Genomic DNA, 7,170 nt, shown 5'->3' with positions numbered 1-7,170 from the left:
ACAAAAGAACAAATCTATTTGAAGAGTAGCTAAGCAAATGAGAAACAGGACCAAATTAAACACAATAAATAAATAAAAATGGCAGAAGTTAATAAACATCTTTCTACAATAACACTGAATATAAATGGCCTCAACACTCTTATTAAAAGACATAGACTGGTAGAATGGATTAAAAAACAAGACCCAATTATATGTTGTTTGCAAGAGATGCATGTTATGGGAAAAGATAGTCACAGGCTGAAAGTGAAAGGATAAAATTGATATATCATGTGAATAGAGCCCCCAAACAAGCAAGAGTAGCTATTTTCATGTCTGAAAAAGCAGATTTTACCCTGAAATTAATCAAAAAGGACAAAGAAGGTCACTTCATATTGCTAAAAGAAATAATCCAATAAAAAGATATAACAACCATAAATATTTATGTCCCAAATGTGGGTGCAACTAATTACAAAAAAGAGACACTATTCAAATTGGAGGCCTAGATAGACCCCATCATAATAATACTGGGTGATTTCAACACATCTCTCTCACCCCTCAGATCCGTCATCCAGACATAAACTCAGTAAAGACTCTTTGGACCTGAAAAATGCAAATCAAATGTATCTAATAGATATTTATAGAATATTTTATCCAACAACAGCTGTACACACTTTCTTCTCAGCAGCTCATGAAACTGTCTCCAAAATAGACCGTATTTTAGGTCACAAAACAACTCTTGGCAAATACAAAACAAAATAATATAATTCCTGCATCTTATCAGATAATAATGAAATGAAATTAGAAATCAACACCAAAACACACTCCTATGAAACTAAACACATGGAGATTTAATGATGAATGGGTGACACAAGAAGTCAAGGGAGAAATTATAAAATTTTTAGACTCGAATGAGAATAGTGACACAACATACCAGAACCTTGGAGACACTATGAAGGCAGTTATAGCTATGAGTGCCTACATAAGAAAATCAGAAAGATCCCCAATAAAAAACCTAATAATACATCTAAAGGCCCTTGAAAAAAAAAGTACAAAGCAATTCCAAAACTAGTAGAAGGAAGAAAGTAATTAAGATCAGAGCTGAAATCAATGAACTTGAACAACAACCAAAAAAAAAAAAAAAAAAAAAGAAGGATCAATGAAATAGAGAGTTATTTTTTTAAAAAGATAAACAGAATTAATAAGCCCTTAGCCAAACTAACCAAAAGTAAAAAAAAAGGAGAAAAACCAAATTAATAAAATTAGTTATGAAAAAGGGGAAAGCACCACAGACATCTCAGAAATTCAGCAGATTACTAGGGACTATTTTGAAAACATATACTCCAATAAACTAGAAAACCTAGAAGAAATGAATACATTTCTAGACAAATACAATCTGCCAAAACTGAACCAAAAGGACATAGAAACAGACCAATAACTTGTAATTAGATAGAAGCAGTAGTAAAAAGCCTCTAACAAAGAAAATCCCAGGACCAAATTGATTCTCATCTGAATTCTACTAAACCTTTAAGAAAGAACTAATGTCAATACTCCTCAAATTATACCATGAAATAGAAAGAGATGGAACACTTCCAAATTCATTTTATAAAGCCAGTATCACACTCATACCAAAACCAGATAAGGACACATCAAGGGAATAAAACTACAGACCAATATCCCTGATGAACTTTGGTGAAAAAAATACTAAAAAATTAGCAAATAGTGCCCAACAATACATTAAGAAGATAGTCATCACGACCAAGTTTGTTTTATTCCAGATATCCAAGGATAGTTTAATATTCACAAATATAATTCATCACATTAATGGAATTAAGGACAAACTTACTTAGTAATCTCAATAGATGCAGAGAAGGCCTTTAACAAAATTCAGCACCCATTCATGATAAATAACACTGAAGAAACTAATTATACAAGGAAACTACCTCAACATCAGAAATGCTATGTATGAGAAACTCAAAGTCAACCTCATAGTAAATGGGGAAAAAATGAAAAGTATATTATTTAAAATCTTGGAATAAAGAAATTACTACAGTGCTGGTTTTAGCAGTACATATACTAAAATTGGACCATACAGAGAAGATTAGCATGGGCCCTGTGCAAGGATGTCATGCAAATTCATGAATTGTTTCATATTTTTTCAATGAAAACTATAGAACACTAAAGAAAGAAATTGAAGAAGACTTTAGAAGATGGATGTTCTTAATATGAAGGCAGTTATAGCTATGAGTGCCTACATAAGAAAATCAGAAAGATCCCAAATAAAAAACCTAATGATACATCTAAAGACCCTTGGAAAAAAAAAGTACAAAACAATTCCAAAACTAGTAGAAGGACGAAAGTAATTAAGATCAGAGCTGAAATCAATGAACTGGAAAAAAAAAAGAATCAATGAAACAAAGAGTTTTTGGATGTTTTTAATATTGTCAAAATGACCATATTACTAAAAGTGCTAAACAGGTTTAATTAAATTTCTATTAAAATTCCAATGATGTTCTTCATAGAAATAGAAAAAGCAGTCATAAATTTCACTGGAAAAATAAGAAGCCTCGAATAGCCAAAGCAATACTTAGCTTAGTGATAAAAGTGACGCAGGAGGCCTCACAAAACCAGACCTTAAATTATAATAAGAGCCATAATAACAAAAACAGCATGGTATTGGCACAAACACAGACATTAAGACAAACGGAATAGAATAGAAGACCCAGAGACAAACCCATGTAAATACAGTTATCTCGTACTTAGACAAAGGATCCATAAACATACTTTGGAGAAAAGATAACCTCTTTGAAAAATAGTCCTAGGAAAATTGGAAATCCATATGTAGTAGAATGACATTGAACACCTATCTCTCACCTTACACAAAATTGAACTCAAAGTGGATCAAGGACATAGGCATTAGACCAGAGGCCCTATTCTGACTAGAACAAAAAGTAGGCCCAGCTCTCCATCAGGTCAGGCTTAGTAACCGAATTCCTCAATGAGACTCCTGAAGTGCAAGAAGTAAAATAAAAAATCAATAAAAGGAATGGTGTCAAACTAAAAAGTCTCTTTACAGCAAAGGAGACCATCAAGAACATGAAGAGAGAGCCAACATAATGGGAGAAAGTCTGTGCCACCTGCACCTCAGATAGAGCATTAATCTTCAGGACATAGGAAGAACTCAAAAAATTTAACACCTAAGAAAAAAATAACCCAATCAATAAATGGGCAAAGAAACTGAACAGGCACTTCACAGAAGAAGAAATATGATTGGTCAACATATATATGAAAAAAACTAGAACAAATAAATTAATTAATTAAAAAAATTGTGTGACTATAAATTTGAAAAAACAAATATATGAAAAAATCTTCATTATCTCTAGCAATTAGAGAAATGCAAATTAAAACGACACTGAGATTCCATCTCACTTCAGTCATAATGGCAATTATCAAGAATACAAGTAACAATAAATGTTGGCAAGGATGTGAGGAATTATGTACACTCTTACATTCCTAGTGGCACTGCAAATTGGTGCAGCCACTCCGGAAAACAGTATGCATTCCTCAGAAAACTTGGAATGGAATCACCATTTGACCCAGCTATCCCACTCCTCACTATATACCCAAATTACTTAAAATATAAGCATATTGTAGTGATGCAGCCACATCAATGTTTATAGCATCTCAGTTCATAATAGCTAAACTATGGAACCAACCTACTACCCCAGCCCCTCCTTCAAGAGATGAATGGAGGGGCTGGGGTTGTAGCTCAATGGTAGAGCTCTTGTCTAGCATGTGTGAGGCACTGGGTTCGATTCTCAGCACCCCATAAAAAGAAATAAAATAAAGGTCCATTGACAACTAAAAATTATTTTTTTAAAAAAAGAGATAAATGGATAAAGAAACTATGATATATATACACAATGGAATATTACTCAGCCATAAAGAAGAATGAAATTATAGCATATGCCAGTAAATGAATGGAACTGGAGACTATCGTGCTAAGTGAAATAAACCAATCCCCAAAAAACGAAGGCCAAATATTCTCTCTGATATGCAGATGCTAAGATACAATAAGGGGAGGGGGAGGGAAGAATAGAATTTCATTGGATTAGACAAAGGGGAATGGAGAGAAAGGAGGGTGGATGGGAATAGGAAAGACAGAATGATTTGGACATAATTTTCCTATTTTCATTTATGAATACATGACCAGTGCAACTCCAAATTATGTATAACTGAAAAAATGGGATCTCAATTAGAATGTTATACTCCATGTGTGTATGTCAAAATACACTCCACTGTCATTTATATCTACAAAGAACAACAAAAACAACAGCAGCAGCAACAACAAAAGAAACACAAAAGAAAAAAAATATTCCAAGACAAGGATGTCCATTCTACCACTTCTATTTAATATAGTGGTACAAATTCTAGCCAGATCAATATGGCAGGAGAAGGAAATGAAAGCGATAAAAATAGTAGAGGAAGAAGTCAAACTATCACTGTTTGCAGAAGATATAATCCTATACCTAGAAGATAAAAAAAAAAAACTCCACCAAAAGACTGCTAGAGCTAATAAATAAATTTTGGCAAAGTAGCAGTTTACAAAATAAACATACTAAAATCAATCGCTTTCCAGCAACGAATCTGCTGAGAAAGAAATCTGGAAAACAGTTCCATTCACAATAGCCTAAAAGTTCTAGGAGTAAATCTAATAAAGGAGGTAAAAGACCTCTACAATGAAAACTATAGAAACTTCTTTCTTCATTGAGGAACGAAATTGAAGAACTCAGAAGATGGAAAGACTTCCCATGTTAATGGATAGGCAGAATTAATATTGTTTAAATGGTCATACTACCAAAAGAAATATACAGATTCAATGAAATCTCCACCAAATACCAATGACATTTTTCACAGAACTAGAAAAAATAGTCCTAAAATTCATTTGGAAGAATAAAAGACACAGAATAGCCAGAGCAATTAAAAAATTTTTTTTAGTTGTTGATGGACCTTTATTTTATTCATTTATTTATATGCAGTGCTGAGAATTGAACCCAATTCCTCACCCATGTGAGACAAATGCTGTACCACTGAGCCACAGCCCCAGCCCTAGCCAAAGCAATTTTAAACCCCAAAAGCAATTCTGGAGGCATTCATAATACCTGACTTCAAATTATGCTATAGAACTATACTAACAAAAACTGCATGGTACTAGCATTAAAAAGAGACACACAGACCAATGGTACAGAATAGAAGACAGACAAGATACAGATACAGTCATCTGATCCTTAACAATAGTGACAAAAACACAAGTTGGAAAATAGCCTTTTTAACAAATGGTACTGGGACAACTGGTTATCCATATGTAGAAAAATGAAACTAGACTCTTCCTCTAACCCTGCACCAAAATCAACTCAAAATGGATTAAAGACCTCAGAATTAGACCAGAAACTATGCAACTCCTAGAAGAAACATAGGGTCAACACTCTGGCTTTTAGGCCCAGGTAAAGACTTTATCCATAAGAGCACTAAAGCTTAGGAAATAATGCCAAGAGTTAATAAATGGGACAGCATCAAGTTAAAAAGCTTCTGCATGGCAAAGGAAATAATTTGGAATGAGAAGAGAGAGAACCCACAGAATGGAAGGAAAACATTTGCTAGCTCCTCTTCTGACAGAGGATTAATGTCTAGAATATATAAAGAGCTCAAAAAACTTTACACCAAAAAATCAAATAACCCAATTAATAAATGGACAAATAAACTAAACAGACACTTCTCAAAAGAAGAAACATAAATGGCCAAAAAATACATAAAAAATGTTCAACATCATTAGCAGTTAGGGAAATACAAATCAAAACTACACTGAGATTTCATCTTACACCATTCAGAATGGCAGTCATCAAGACAGACCTGGGTTCAATCTCTGGTATTAAAAAAAAAGCAACAATAAGTTACCACTATACACATATTACAATGGCTCAAATCCCAAACATTGACAATTCCAAATGGTGACAAAGATGAAGATAAGAACTCTCACTAACTGCTAATGGAATGACAGGTGGAACAACCACTTCGGAAGACAGTTTGGCGTTTCTTACAAAACTAAGCATACCGTTTGTCATCTGATCTAGAAGTCACACCCTTTGATATTTACCCAAACTTTGTCCTCACAAAAGCTTGCACATTGATGTTTATGTTAGTGGCAGCTTTGTTCACAATTGTCCAAACTTGGAAGTAATCAAGATGTCCTTCAGCAAGTGAATGGATAAATAAACTGTGGTACATCTAGACAATGGAGTCTTACTGAGAGCTAAAAGGAAATGTGTTGTCAAGCCATGAAAAGAAATATAGGAATATTGAATGAATATTATTAAGTGAAAGAGGCCAATCTGAAAATACTGCATACTCTATGATTTCAACTGTATGACATTCTGGAAAAGGCAAAAAATTTAGTGGTTTCTAAGGATTAGGGGAGGGAGAGGTACATAGATAGAACACAAAGGATTTTTATAGCAACCAAGCTACTCTGTATGATACTGTAGTGGTAGACTAATGTCATTATGCATCTTTCAAAACTAATAGAATATGCAACATCAAGAATGAGTCCAAAAGTATGTACTTTGGGTGATAATGTTGTGTTAATATATATTTGTCGATTGCAACAAATGTACCACTTATATATGGGAATCCTATTGTCTTCTCTCTTTTGTTCTGAACTGACAACTCTTCTAAAAATATGAAAACCCAAACACAGGTATATGTAGAGTTGTAATACTTGTCATTTGTAGGTTTCTCTTTCTCCCACTCCACAATCCTATGTCCTATTTCACCTAGGGCTTCGTGTTTTCTTATTTTCCTTACTTCCTTTTATTCTAAGTCCACAGAATGTTCATTTTCTATAAAGACATTTCTGCCAGCATCCAATTTCCATTAAACCTACTCTCTTACTTTTCTGATGCCCAATAAACTTTAACTCTCTCCTCAGATCTTTTAAACCATGGGGTCCCTGGTTTTCACCAGTCATTGGTTTAATTCTATTTAATTGAGCCTGTGTTTTATACATCGCCATATGGCTTCAATATGTATGTTTTCAGTATCTCCTAATATGTTATCTCCTAGAACATTTATAAAGATGTCACAAATGGAATTTAATTAAAAACAGATGGATCCTCTTTGAAACACTTTCTTATCAAT

The 7,170-nt window shown here is 33.5% G+C and overlaps 1 non-coding gene across 1 annotated transcript; it reads left to right on the top strand.

The window, feature by feature from the left end:
- Positions 1-2,028: 2,028 nt before the first annotated feature.
- Positions 2,029-2,134, top strand: LOC125613272. The gene has a single exon (XR_007343782.1). It is a non-coding gene; the product is annotated as a U6 spliceosomal RNA (small nuclear RNA).
- Positions 2,135-7,170: the final 5,036 nt, after the last annotated feature.

The sequence above is a fragment of the Marmota marmota genome, unplaced genomic scaffold (genome assembly GCF_001458135.2).
Source record: "Marmota marmota marmota unplaced genomic scaffold, marMar, whole genome shotgun sequence".
Lineage (NCBI taxonomy): Eukaryota > Metazoa > Chordata > Mammalia > Rodentia > Sciuridae > Marmota > Marmota marmota.
This window is presented reverse-complemented; position numbering and strand designations above follow the sequence as displayed.